This window comes from Bos indicus x Bos taurus, chromosome 1 (genome assembly GCF_003369695.1).
Source record: "Bos indicus x Bos taurus breed Angus x Brahman F1 hybrid chromosome 1, Bos_hybrid_MaternalHap_v2.0, whole genome shotgun sequence".
NCBI lineage: Eukaryota > Metazoa > Chordata > Mammalia > Artiodactyla > Bovidae > Bos > Bos indicus x Bos taurus.
The window spans coordinates 40,846,266-40,859,089 of record NC_040076.1 but is presented as its reverse complement, the minus strand read 5'-3'; the positions used below and the strand labels follow the sequence as shown (position 1 = coordinate 40,859,089).

Here is a 12,824-nt window from a genome sequence, read left to right as displayed (position 1 = left end):
GATCTAAATAAGTCCATACATTACAATGAGGTTGTGTTCTCTTCATTTTTTTTTATTTTATATGCCCCCACTTTTTCCTTTTTTTTAAGTTAGATTTACTGAGGTATGATTTACTTACAATAAAATTCAGCCTATTTAAATGAGCATTTCTAGGTATTGTGACAAACTCCAATATCATGTAACTACCACTACAATCAAGCTATAGAATATTTCCATCACCATCAAAACTTTCTATGTGATCCTTTATGGTAAATCCAGTCCCCTCAATAATCCCCAGAAACCATTAATCTGACTTCTCCCTTGATTTTCACTTTCCCAGAATGTTGAATGACTGAAATCATACGTAGGATGACATCATATGATGATTTTTGAGCCTGCTTTCTTTCGCTCAGCATAACACATTTGAGATTCATTTATGTCACTATGTGTATCAATTTATACACTGAACACTCAGTCCCTTTTTATTGCTGAAAAGTATTATATAGAATGGAATTCCCTAGCTGATGAATTTTCATGTACAGATTTTTATACAAACCGAAGTTTTCATTTCTCCATTGTAAATAGCAATTACTGAGTTACATAGAGAATGTTTATTTTTTAAGAAACTGTCAAACTGGTTTCCAAAATGGCTGTATAGTTTTACATTCCCTTTAGTAGAATGTATGATTTTCCAATTGTTCTACATCTTTACCAGATCTTGGTACTATTCAGTTTTCTTTTTTTTTTTTTTTTTTAAGGCATTCTAACAGATGTACAATAGTATCTCATTGCTGTTTTAACTAGTCAGTTATCTTTTTCACTAAATGAAATAAAATTTACTAGAAAAAAATTTGACCTACAAAGGTAGTTTTACCACACATTCTAGATTTTCCCTTTTGTGAGAAATCACTGAACATACTTCCCCATTCTCTGTATTTTCTTTAAATTGGTAGATATATTAAGTGGCTTGACCAGATCAAGGTTCCATTTATTTTTTTATGTTTTGTAAAATTACTTCGTTGGTGGTGTTTTATAGTCCTTACACCAAATCAAGGAATATATCAGTGTTTACTAGGGGCATGTAAAAAGGACTCAAGAACCAACTGGCTTAAACTTCCACTAGCTAAAAATAGATAATTTGAACATACACAAGATTAATGACTATAAGGGACTGAAACACTTCAAGTATACTTAAATGCATTCATAATGATAAAATATACCTACTAATATATTTTGCAGTGCACTAGGAAGCCATTATTTTAAAAACTGTTAAAAAATCTGAAAAGAATAAAATACTTACTTTGTTTTTTATATATGAACTATTTATAAATAAATAGTTAATGAAGGAACATTCATCGTATTGAAATATTTGAGTTAATAAATGAAGAAGGAATGATCAAATTAGGCTACAACATTTTCTGTCCTTAATGAATTAATATATTTAGCTAATGACTTCCAATGCTGCTAATATCATGTAAAGAGATAAAAAAAAAACACACATAAAGGGTTAGAGCTTTTAAAAAGGCCTTCTTTATAGCTTCATTTACACCATATTAACATATAATTCTAACAAGCCTACAAGTAAAAGAAAGTACAATGCATACACACACACACACACACACACACACATACATAAACACACACATGCAAATTCACAAAATGGTACTTGATGGTATTTGGGTTCATTCAGTATAAAAATAATGCTCTCACATATTAGAGAAAAAATCTGAAGTCATAATAAATATTCAAACTCCAGGCTTAAGTTATCAAATGAATATAATTTTATTTTTGGTATATACATGTTGCTGCTGCTGCTAAGTTGCTTCAGTCATGTCCAGCTCTGTGCGACCCCATAGACGGCTGCCCAACAAGCTCCCCCGTCCCTGAGATTCTCCAAGCAAGAACACTGGAGTGGGTTGCCATTTCCTTCTCCAAGTCAGTGGTAAAGAATCCACCTGCCAATGGAGAAAGAAATGGCAACCGACTCCTGTATTCTTGCCTAGGAAATTCCACGGACAGAGGAGCCTAGCAGACTATAATCCATGGGGTCACAAAAGAGTAGGACACAATTTAGCAAATAAACAACAATATACTATAGAAAAGAATTCAGAAATGTGTAATAGCAGAATCTACTTTGGGGCACTAAAAAATTTAATGTTATTCATTTAACACATTTATATTTTGGAATACATCATTCATGTCTGACTATTTGTGACCCCATACACTGGAACCTAGCAGGCTCCTCTGTCAATGGGATTTTCCAGGCAAGAATACTCGAGTGAGTTGCCATTTCTTACTCTAGGGGACCTTGCGTGGATTGAACCCGTGTCTCATCTCCTGCGTTGCAGCAGATTCTTTACCACTAAGCCACTTGGAAGCTCATTCTTTCCCTGCTGCTGCTGCTGCTGCTAAGTCGCTTCCGTCGTGTCTGACTCTGTGCGACCCCATAGACAGCAGCTAACCAGGCTTCCCCATCCCTGGGATTTTCCAGGCAAGAGTTCTGGAGTTGGGTGCCATCGCCTTCTCTGCATTTTTTCCCTAGCAGGCTGATTAAGTAATGATACTAAATCAGTCAGATAGGCTTCCCAGTTGGTGCTAGTGATAAAGAACCTGCCTCCTACTGCAGGAGACATAAGAGACATGGGTTTGATCCCTGGGTCAGGAAGATTCTCTGGAGAACAGCACAGTAATCCACTCCAGTATTCTTGCCTCAAAAATCCCATGAACAGAAGAGCCTGGTAGGCTCCAGTCCATGGGGTCGCAGAGAGTTGGATACGGCTGAAGTGACAGCACACATACATATAGGAAGGATGGTTTATATGTTTCCTTCTTCAAGGAATCTCACACTGTCCTATAAATTCTTTTCTTTTCTTTCTTTTTTTTTAATGCTCAAGTTACAGGTGAGAAAACTAAGGCTCAGAGAGCTTACATATTTTCCCTAGGATCACAAAGTGATTCCAACCAAGGAGATTCATGCTAGAATAAGGAAGTAAGAAAGTCACTCAGTCGTGTCCGACTCTTTGCAACCCCATGGACTACACAGTCCATGGAATTCTCCAGGCCATAATACTGGACTGGGTAGCTGTTCCCTTCTCCAGGGGATCTTCCCAGCACGGGGATCAAATCCAAGTCTCCTGCATTGTGGGTGGATTCTTTACCAGCTGAGCCACAGGCAAAGCTCAAGGATACTGGAGTGGGTAGCCTATCCCTTCTCCAGCAGATCTTCCCCACCCAGGAATCAAACCAGGATCTCCTGCATTGCAGGCAGATTCTTGACCAGACCAACTAAGCTATCAGGGAAGCCGATGCTAGACTACTCCTTTAAAAATTTATAGTGTTTTCTTACTTCCATTATTTGTTTTTCTTTTTATTTTTGTAGATGCAGAGAAAAATCACCATTTACTTTCCTGATTCCAAATCTAGATAAGTTTATATCCTACTTTTCTCATCAATGGGTTCTACAGAAGCATTATTGGTATCATGACATTTAAATTAGGGAGTTTATTGGAGTACAGAGTATAAAACTCCCTAATATTGAAGTCTACCAATGAAGATTTCTTTTTCATAGACTGTCAAAATAATTAATCAATTAACTGAGGTAATTATTTTTTAAAATATATTTGGGCTGCTCAATTCTTAAAATATTTATAATTTTTAAACTGAAATATAATCATTTCAAAATAAACAACAAAAAAGAAAATCTGTACATATCTACAACAGTGAAGATCCTTAAGAGCACCTTTTTTGTTTATTAGTAGCTTCATGAAACAAGATTTACATAACTGCTTTATCTTCCTCATTAAACTGCAATCATACTTTCTAAAAATTCATAAGAACAGCAAAATTTCAAATTTGCATTCCTGACAGGTGAAGGATGCATTAATATCAAAATAAAACTAAGGATTTATTTTTATTTTTAACACCATTACATGTGACATATGTTTAAATTTTATCAGTTGCTCATAGACAAAAACCCCACAAACTCAGATTTTGCAGGCATACTAATTACATTGGACCCAGCAAGGTGAGAGCTCCTCCTGCTGGCTTTAAATAAAAGTTATCTAGTCCCTGCTGCTGCTGCTGCTGCTGCTGCTGCTGCTAAGTTGCTTCAGTCGTGTCCGACTCTGTGCAACCCCACAGACAGCAGCCCACCAGGCTCCACAGTCCCTAATATTCTCCAGGCAAGAACACTGGAGTGGGTTGCCGTTTCCTTCTCTGATGCATGAAAGTGAAAAGTGAAAGTAAAGTCGCTCAGTCGTGTCCGGCTCTTCGCTACCCCATGGACTGCAGCCTACTAGGCTCTTCCGTCCACTGGATTTTCCAGGCAAGAGTACTGGAGTGGGTTGCCACTGCCTTCTCCGATCTGGTCCCTACTAGAGTGCAAAAATACTCTAAACTGAGGGAGAAAAAGAACACCATCTCAATATTAATTTCAGTAAAACTAAATAATCTATAATTTTTTATTTATTAGCACGATTTTAAATATGGTAAGATTAACACCAGTGATTTGTTTAGGGGTTACACATGAAAATATAATTATGTATTCATATCGTAATAAATGAGAAACTGGATAAACTAACAATACATAAAAGTAGTAGGTTGATGGTATCAAACTAAAGTTTTAAAATGTTTATTTCATTTAATAAGCAACATAATGCATAGAATAGGTTAAACTATGTACAATTTCCCTATCAACTTTCAGAAATAAATCTCTAGCATATCTTTCTCTGAAAATATCTCTTAATTTATTAGTGCTCCCTTTACTCATTCTTTGGAAGTTATAAGAAAATGATCAGATCAGATCAGATCAGATCAGTTGCTCAGTCGTGTCTGACTCTTTGCGACCCCATGAATCGCAGCACGCCAGGCTGCCATGTCCATCACCAACTCCCGGAGTTCACTCAGACTCACGTCCATCGAGTCAGTGATGCCATCCAGCCATCTCATCCTCTGTCATCCCCTTCTCCTCTTGCCCCCAATCCCTCCCAGCATCAGAGTCTTTTCCAGTGAGTCAACTCTTCACATGAGGTGGCCAAAGTACTGGAGTTTCAGCTTTAGCATCATTCCTTCCAAAGAAATCCCAGGGCTGATCTCCTTCAGAATGGACTGGTTGGATCTCCTTGCAGTCCAAGGGACTCTCAAGAGTCTTCTCCAACACCACAGTTGGAGAAGAAAATGTTATTGTAGTTAAAAGAAGATATCAAATGACAAAGACAAGGTTGATAGCACTGGATTAAATGTGAGAGTAATAAGTACCCAACATTAAAAAGCTCAATGTTAATTTCTTTCCTTTGGATAATTTATTGAATCTTTATATTCCTTTCACTAAATTTAAGATATATTAATTTAAAAACATTTAGAAAGTTGGTAATGATGACCCTATGTGCGAGACAGCAAAAGAGACACACATGTAAAGAACAGTCTTTTGGACTCTGTGGGAAAAGGTGTGGGTGGGATGATTTGAGAGAATAGCACTGAAACATGTGTATTATTATATGTGAAACAGATCTCCAGTCCAGGTTGGATTCATGATACAGGGTGCTCAGGGCTGGTGCACTGGGATGACCCTGAGAGATGGGATGTGGAGGGAGGTGGGATGGGGGTTCAGGATGGGGAGTACATGTACACCCATGGCTGATTCATGTCAATGTATGTCAAAAACCACGACAATATTGTAATTAGCCTCCAATTAAAATAAATTAATTAATTTTATAAAGCTATTTTTTAAAAAACAATTAGCGTATAGGTTTACAGTATATAATAGAAGATCATCTTCATTTCAACTGTACAATAAAAAATGAAGAGATTTTATTTAATATAGCATTTTGAAAAATTAAACAATAAGAGATCAATCAACCCACTAAGAAAGTAGTTATTGTTTCAGGATAGTTTTACTATAAAAATTCAAGTTAATGATATGTGAATCGAGTCCAAAGATTTATCAGTATTTTTAAACATTCATACAGCGGTAAACACTGGTTTAGAATTTTCTCCAACAGACTTCTTACAAAGACCCAGAAAGATAAAGTCACTTAGTAACAAGTTAGTAGAGATTTTAGTTAGTTCCATGTTCCATTGACTGTAACACACTTACCATCTCCCATAACATAGGTAAAATAAGGGAAAAATTCTGACATCATGACCAGATATAAAACAATCACAGAATAATTTGAATTATAGGCACAGATACATAAGCATGTAGGGATCTATATCTATTAATATCCACCTATCTATAAACAGCAGTCGTCTACTTCAATATCAACCTGCTTAAATCCTATTTTACACTGGCATTTAGGTTACCATATTAACTAATGTTTTGACATAACTGCATGTGTTTGGCAAAAAATCAGTTTTAACTTTCAGATACTATGGGTTTTTACCCTCACAGAGAGTCAGAATCAATATTTAATTTCTAAAAATAAATCAAACACAGATTGCTTTAAGTAAACATAGGATTATTATGTTTACCCCTTAGTATCTCCCTCTAAATATTGACATTTTCCGAGACTCATTCCTTCTTATATATTAATAACAAAGTACTTTTATCTAGAAACTGAGATCAATACTTGTTCATTAAGTATACTTACAGCATTTTGTTTTGTCACAGCTTTACTATTTTTCTTGTTGCTTGTTTGTTTTTAATACAGGTGCTATTCATGGTTATTTTGTCTACCCTAGGTGAGAGTTTGCAAATCCTATTTGAATAGGTAATATGAATAGGTAATTTGAAGGTAATATGACCACAGAGACTTTAAATACCTTTCTCAAGATTAGAGAATAAAATCAGTCTAGAACAAGTGAACTCACAACCTTCAGCTTTCTACTCTAATAGAAAATAATCTTTTTTTTTTCTTTTTCAGAAAGCAGGTTCAAACGTTTGTCTCTGTCCCTTCTTGAAAACAAATCACTGTTTTTTAGTTCTGATGGAAAAATAAGCTATAATAACTAGAAACTAATTTCTTTATCACTTTAAATGAAGAAAAGCAGGGAGGGAGTGGGGCGCGGGGCACAGAATTCAAGCTAGTTTGCTCTTTAGAAGGCAAGTTATACAAATGAGTAAGAACTGTCACTAAAAATCTTATCCAAATAATGAATGGTAAACAGTTGATTAAAAATATAACAAATAATGTCTATCCTTACTTCCACACCCTCCTAGTTTACTCAAAAGAAACCTTATATGGTTATCCTGCTTGACATAGACTTATATGCTTCAGTCCCATAATCATCTCTAAGTCTGCCATTAGACAGGAGGGCTTACCACAGAGACCGAAGGAGAACCAGGGGTGGATCTAAATCCATCACAAGGTCACTGAGAGATATTGGTCTGTTCCCTCTGGGCTCCTGAACAAAGTCTTTAAGACTTATCAATGAGTCACCTCAAGTCATGCTTTCCCCATAAATTGTTCAATTATCTACCGGCTTAAAGGAAAAAAAAAAAAAAAAAAAGAAAGGAAATTTTGTATGTTACAAATTAATAGCAATATATAATACTTTCATTTTGACATCTTCAACTCTTTGACCTATAAAGAAACTAAGTATTGAAAACTTCATTTAGTAGAAGTATTATTTTCATCTGCTTCAAAGTTTTAATAGGTAGAAGAGACTACTTGGTTTTAGTCTTACATTTTCTAATCTTATATTTCATAATCTTTTTCATCTCTCACAGAAACTCACAACATAAACTCACTCAAAAACTCCACTTAGCTCAAACCACTACACTTCCTCCCCATCACTTACACAGCATCAGAGAGGCTTCTTGTGTTTCTAGTTCATTCCTTTCTCACACTTCTCACTTGTTTTCCGTGGCAATGAACATTTTCCCTTTTTTTTTTTTTTTTAATTAAAGTCAATGTCTGAAAGGAGCTTAAATCTTTGTTTTTATAGCTCTGGTAAAAGAGATTATGACTACTTATTTGGAAGTCTCATCTACAATGTATTGTACATCTCACTGCAAAACCATTTCTATATAATGGAAGAAAAATATAAAAAAAACCTATTGAAACCCTTATCTTAAAACCAAAGTGGCTCTGCATTGAGAAGGAAAAAATGACTTTTACTGGACTATAAGAAAAATTTAAGAGTGAAAAATAATCTTTTTTTCCTCGAAAATGGAAAGAAAAAAATTTTTTCCTAGATTGTTTTTTTCTTCCATTAAACTTACATAGACATGATAGAAAGTATTTACTTCCTTCTTTAGGACATGATAGTCAAAATATTTTACTTGATTTTATATGAATATATTTTAATATTATTTCAACAAATATGAATTGAGTTTCTGCAATATTTAGACTCTATATTAACAAATGGAGGGTATAGAAAGTTTATAAGATACAATGTCTACCCTAAAGGAGTATCTGGTATTATTTTTTTCACTCCAACTGTTAGATTTTTATGTCAACTCACATGCCATAGTTTATTCAAACATGTAAATAGTAAAACAGATTAAAATGCCCTTATTTAGAAGGTGCAAAAGAGGAAAGGCTGAAGCAATTTACTAGAATGTATAGAATCAAATTGCTTTTCTAAAAGGGTGGACACCAAATAGTACATCAACATCACCATCAAAACTGTCAATAATTGGATCACTTATCTCAGTTTCTAAAGAAGTCTCAAGGAATGAACAGACCGTAGAAAAGAATCCCAGTAGACAACAGGAAGAGAAATAACAATTTCCAACCTGAAGGGTACTCTTCTCCAAAGTAGTACCAAATACAGGAAACTAAATTTGTCAGGAGAAACATAGTGTTTTACTTAGAGTGGGAGATTTTAAAACTTAAACATCAGAAGTAAACATTTTCTAATCTAAGTTTTAATCATCAGGAATTAAAACAGTACCAGATAAAAACAATAATTGTATTGTCAAATTTGCAAATTAAAATTTATAAGGATAGCATTCTCATCTTCGTCCAATGAAATTATAGCCAAATAAAGAAGGCTTCTTATTAATATCCTCTTAGAAGATAAGAAGATATTAAGAAGAGGTGGCAAGAATACACAGAAGAACTGTACAAAAAGATCTTCACGACCAAGATAATTATGATGGTGTGATCACTCACCTAGAGCCAGACACCCTTGAATCTGAAGTCAATTGAGCCTTAGGAAGTACCACTACGAACAAAGCTAGTGGAGATGATGGAATTCCAGTTGAGCTATTTCAAATCCTGGAAGATGATGCTGTGAAAGTGCTGCATTCAATATGACAGCAAATTTGGAAAACTCAGCAGTAGCCACAGGACTGGAAAAGGTCAGTTTTCATTCCAATCCCAAAGAAAGGCAATGCCAAAGAATGCTCAAATGACCGCATAATTGTATTCATCTCACATGCTAGTAAAGTAATGCTCAAAATTCTCCAAGCCAGGCTTCAGCAATACGTGACCCATGAACTTCCTGATGTTCAAGCTGGTTTTAGAAAAGACAGAGGAACCAGAGATCAAATTGCCAACATCCGCTGGATCAGGGAAAAAGCAAGAGAGTTCCAGAAAAACATCTATTTCTGCTTTATTGACTATGCCAAAGCCTTTGACTATGTGGATCACAATAAACTCTGGAAAATTTTGAAAGAGATGGGAATACAGACCACCTGATCTGCCTCTTGAGAAATTTGTATGTAGGTCAGGAAGCAACAGTTAGAACTGGACATGGAACAACAGACTGGTTCCACATAGGAAAAGGAGTACGTCAAGGCTGTATATTGTCACCCTGCTTATTTAACTTCTATGCAGAGTACATCATGAGAAACACTGGGCTGGAAGAAGCACAAGCTGGAATCAAGATTGCCAGGAGAAATATCAATCACCTCAGATATGCAGATGACATCACCCTTATGGCAGAAAGTGAAGAGGAACTAAAAAGCCTCTTGATGAAAGTGAAAGAGGAGAGTGAAAAAGTTGGCTTAAAACTCAACATTCAGAAAATGAAGATCATGGCATCTGGTCCCATCACTTCATGGGAAATAGATGGGGAAACAGTGGAAACAGTGTCAGACTTTTTTTTTTTTTTTTGGGGGGGGGGCCTCCAAAATCACTGCAGATGGTGATTGTAGCCATGAAATTAAAAGATGCTTACTCCTTGGAAGGAAAGTTATGTCCAACCTAGATAGCATGTTCAAAAGCTGAGACATTACTCTGCCAACAAAGGTCCATCTAGTCAAGGCTATGGTTTTTCCAGTGGTCAAGTATGGATGTGAGAGTTGGACTGTGAAGAAAGCTGAGCACCAAAGAATTGATGCTTTTGAACTGTGGTGTTGGAGAAGACTCTTGAGAGTCCCTTGGACTGCAAGATCAGTCCAGGTTGTTCTTTGGAAGGGATGATGCTAAAGCTGAAACTCCAGTACTTTGGCCACGTCATGTGAAATGTTGATTCATTGGAAAAGACTCTGATGCTGGGAGGGATTGGGGGCAGGAGGAGAAGGGGACGACAGAGGATGAGATGGCTGGATGGCATCACTGACTCGATGGACGTGAGTTTGAGTGAACTCTGGGAGTTGGTGATGGACAGGGAGGCCTGGCGTGCTGCAATTCATGGCGTCACAAAGAGTCGGACATGACTGAGCGACTGACTTGAACTGAACTGAAAGAAGGCTTCCCTGTTTGTTCTGCTGGAAAAGGATCTGCCTGCAATGCAGTAGACGCTGGTTCTATCTCTGGGTCGGGAAGATCCCTGGGAGAAGGGAATGGCTACCCACTCCAGTATTCTGGCCTGGATAATTCTACGGACTGTATAGTCCATGGGGTTGCAAAGAGTCAAACATGACTGATTGACTTTCACTAAAGTTATATTAATTTACAAGTTAGTTCTGCCACATAATACAAGCTCCTTAAAGGAAGGGTCTGTGCATGTATGTGTATATATTTGTTGAATAAAATAAGTGAATGAATGAACAAATGAATGAGTATGGGCAAGAAACTCATATCCTGGGTAAAAGCACTCTTAATTAAATACTGGAAAAGCAGTGCAGGACTAGTGGGAAGGCAGGCACTGCAGGAAATTTAATGGCTACTGAACTTCATTTTGTATTGGGGAAGGTCGAAGTTTATCATATATGATTTCTCTCAGATGTGGTTAAGGGACAAAATGAGTAGGTGTCTGTATGGAACCCAGAATGGATTGTGAGAAGATGTTTTCTGTACTTTTTGGAGTCCTTGCTCTGCTTTACCTGGCCTCTACGTTTTCATCACAGAGTGCCCTCAGGCTGCACTCTGAATCCAAACCCTTGCATCTATATCCATCTCTGACATTACAGTGTTCACATCATCCTCCTCTATCTGCTGCCCCACTGAAAGCATTTATCATAGTAAGAAAACACCTTAACTAAAACAGCACATAGATGTGTGTGTGTTAGTTGCTCAGTCATGTCCGACTCTTTGTGACCCCATGGACTGTAGCCCACCAGGATTCTCTGTCCATGAGATTCTCCAGCCAAGAATACTGGAGTGGATTGTCATTCCCTTCTCCAGAGAAACTGCTCGACCCAAGGATTGGACCCTGGTCTCCTGCATTGCAGGCGGATTCTTTACCATTGGAGCTACAAGGAAGTCCTTATAAGTGTGCTTATTAATACTCATTTCCCCTTATCCCTTCCACCCTACTTATTTATTTATTCAGTTTAAATTTGAACTGATTACAGCTCCCTTTGGTGAGAGTAACTTGAGTTTTTCTTCATGGTATATCTAAAATCACACTACATAAGCAGCTCCTCAAAGAAATATTCTGAAAGAGAATTCCTAAAACCCCAGTTTCTATCACTTCCAAAGATATTACTCTCTAAAACCCCAGTTTCTATCATTTCCAAAGATATTACTCTCTGTTTAGAATATATCTTCTATTTACTTCCTGGGTTCTATACCTGGCTTTACTATTGTGTACTTTTGTAAACTTAGGTAAGTAAAAATTCTTATTCTACCAATTGCTGGGAGTTACTCTACCTTAACGGAGAAGACAATGGCAACCCACTCCAGTGTTCTTGCCTGGAGAATCCCAGGGACAGGGGAGCCTGGTGGGCTGCCGTCTATGGGGTCGCACAGAGTCAGACATGACTGAAGCAACACAGCAGCAGCAGCAGCAGCAACTCTGCCTTAAATCAAGCAAGTAATTCTCTAAGCCTTAGAATCTGATTCTCAACACACTCTAATCTTATTAGCTTCTCTACTAGGATGGAATGTAAAAAAAGACAAAGTAAAACAAAAGTTGGCTCATTGTTTCATGGATGATGACTGTCTCTCCTTTGCCTTTTGAATTTAACTTATTAGTTGATGTACTCAATGAGTGTTCAAAAGGGATGTAAGACAATGATTTTTTCCTTAGGTTTCCCCAACCTGGTCTCCTGCTGATCCCCAAAATATTACTCTAGCTTCTTTTGTCTCTAAAAATGGTACAACTAAATTGTCAATGTTGAAGCCTCCTGTCTAAATCAGCTAAATTGTTTATGAACAATAACATTTCACAGTCAGTTGCTTACAAAACATGGTTGTCAGGTCATGAAACTTGATAATCTGTTCATATAATGACATACATTCTGGGGATATGCTACAAAAGGATAATTTGAATAAAAATGTAATTTTAACTCTTTTATCATAATTTCAACATCCTTGACTGCCTAAAGAATGTGTGTTGTCTTCTGAATCATAAATTAAACTGTACTGAGGATTTTGTTAAGTAACATTGCCTGTGGAACACATTAGTCTATAACAAGAGAAATGGACAGTAAAAAGGTAAAGACAAAATATTAAGAAAACCAGTTGTTATATACAAATTAAATAGCTATTTAGCATAATTATTTGATAAATAAAGCTATGAGGATTATGTAGGACAACTTCCTGCTAGAAACTATTGAGGAAATGACAGAC

At 36.5% G+C, this 12,824-nt stretch overlaps 1 protein-coding gene across 6 annotated transcripts in view; it reads right to left on the bottom strand.

Annotated features, from left to right (window-relative positions):
- Positions 1 to 12,824, bottom strand: part of EPHA6 (EPH receptor A6) — a 1,019,792-nt gene that overhangs the window by 928,962 nt on the left and 78,006 nt on the right. The window lies entirely within an intron of this gene.